Source organism: Theropithecus gelada, chromosome 5, assembly GCF_003255815.1.
Source record: "Theropithecus gelada isolate Dixy chromosome 5, Tgel_1.0, whole genome shotgun sequence".
NCBI classification, from domain to species: Eukaryota; Metazoa; Chordata; class Mammalia; order Primates; family Cercopithecidae; genus Theropithecus; species Theropithecus gelada.
This window is the reverse complement of record NC_037672.1, coordinates 117,416,625-117,418,828: the sequence shown is the minus strand read 5'-3', so window position 1 is coordinate 117,418,828 and position 2,204 is coordinate 117,416,625. Positions and strand designations below refer to the sequence as shown.

Here is a 2,204-nt window from a genome sequence, read left to right as displayed (position 1 = left end):
TCAGGTGCCCCACAGTGGCACATAGCTTTACCTGGCAAATCCTGCCAACTTCCAAGTCCCAGGATACTGACCAGAATACTGCACATGGGGAAGCATTACCTCCCAACGGTGTGGAGAAGAGCACATGTCACCACTGGGTGATGAGAAAGTTGACAGAGACTCTAGGCTTCACAATGCCAGACATGGTTGGAGAGCTTTCCTTGTTCTATTAGGAAAGTTCATGAGGAAGCTGTGAATATGATCAGTCCAGAGAAGTAATACTCTTATTTTCACTGTCAAAACTTCAGAAACCCTCCCTGTAGGCTTGCCTCTTGAGTGCACTGCACATGAACACTTCCATAAGGAGAACATTCAGCTCTTTCAGGGTCACATTCCCCTTTCCTGTGGTCTGTCCATAAAGCTCAAATATCTCACGGAGTTTTTCTGCATTGATTGTATCTGTTCTGTCAATTTTGTTACCCAAGATAAGGATTGGCACATTGGATATTGTTTCATCAGTCATTAAAGCATTAAGCTCAACTTTGGATTCCATAAGGTAAGAAAGATCTGCACAGTCCACCAGAAAGACAATCCCATTCATTGCTGGGAGACAATTTTTCCAAACCCGGCATGCTTGCTCGTGCCGACCAAGGTGAAAAGTTGTAAAAGTCATTCCAGCAATTGTTAGCTCTTCTGATGTCAGATGTAGTGTTGGAATATGTTGGCCCAATCTGTCATCTTTGATCATGTGAAGAAGAATTGTTTTGCCTGTATTGTTTAAACCTAAGAACCCAAGTTTTCCAGATTTCTTGTCAAGTCCTAGGAACTGGGGCACACTGCTGAAGCCTCGGTAGATCCACTCAAAGATGAAAGACATTGTAAATGTTTACTAAGGCCCAAGGGGCTCCTCCAGCAAAATGGCAGGTGACTCAGACCCTCACTCAGAGCACACAGACCAGCTACTTGCTGAATGTATGGGTCCTACATTTTTAACTAGCTCCCAAGTGATAAGATCCTACTAGCCTCTTGACCACATTTTGAGTGGCAAGATACCATGAGACATCAGAATGTTTTATGCTTGGGAATTAGACATCTAGGGCTTATCTAAATCAGTGTAACAGGCAGTGATGGGTGCTTTGCCCTCCAAGAATTAAGAAGAAAATATGTTATATGAAAGATTTTTTAAACCTATTGTTAATTTTTTTCTACTTTACCCCTCTTCCCCAAAATATTTCATCATGACTAGATAAACTCCTCATTTGGAATAGAAGGTTCTCCATGGCTAGCCAAACAATCACAAACTACTAACTTCATTCTCACCATATAAAACTGTGCTCATTTGCTAAAACATTCATTTTTTAAATAATTCAGTATTTTTAATCTAAACAGTATAGTTCAGTATAGTCCAGGTCTCTGCCTGGACTTTGCTTACCCTGACTTGCCTTTTCTGCTCCTTCTGAAAAACTGCCTTTGAGAATTAGATCATTTGCAGTCACTATATGCCATATGATCTGGTGTAGCATAAATTAATCACCTAACATTAAGGGACTTATTCTTTTATCACAACCCGAAAATTAGCTGAAATTGTTAGAGGAAAAATTATACCATTGCAAAAAGTAAAACCTGTTATTATCTTGTTCATTAACAACTTCAGAGCAGCTAAGCCCTTGGCTGTCAATTAGGCTTTCTTTCTGTACGTTGAAAAATATCTTCTCAATATTATATATAGAATTGTGGTTAAGAGGGACTGATCTGCCCTCACCTTGCCTTGGGTGACATCAGTCGTCCATGGCTGCAGCCGCTGACATCATGCAGTCAGGTGAATGCAAAGGAACATCTGCTTCATTGTGGAGTCACTGGGGCCAAGTCCTTGATGCCAATTCTGGCACCAAAGCCAAGGGCATTCAGAAACCACACCCCACACCCTTTGTCAACTTTCCCATGAAATTCTTAGCAAATCTCAAAAACAAATGTAAATTTTCAACAATGTTAGAAGCTAGGACTATTGATCAAAGATATGCCAGATTTCAGAAGGAATTTTTAAGCACAAAGTACAGATGAAGCCTTGAGGCAGAGTAGCAGGACAAGAGATATTGGGAAAATGACATATCTGTCTTCAACAGTGCCCTACACACATGGACACTCCACAAGCAGAAGGAGGCAGCCATCACTCAATTCAAGAAAACAGATTTATTAGGTAGCCAGAGGCATATTTTTCCCACCCC

At 40.9% G+C, this 2,204-nt stretch overlaps 1 pseudogene across 1 annotated transcript; it reads right to left on the bottom strand.

Annotated features, from left to right (window-relative positions):
- Positions 1 to 239: 239 nt before the first annotated feature.
- LOC112624784 lies at positions 240 to 933 on the bottom strand (annotated as a pseudogene). Its single transcript, XR_003119473.1, has one exon. The product of XR_003119473.1 is annotated as a GTP-binding protein SAR1a pseudogene (transcript).
- Positions 934 to 2,204: the final 1,271 nt, after the last annotated feature.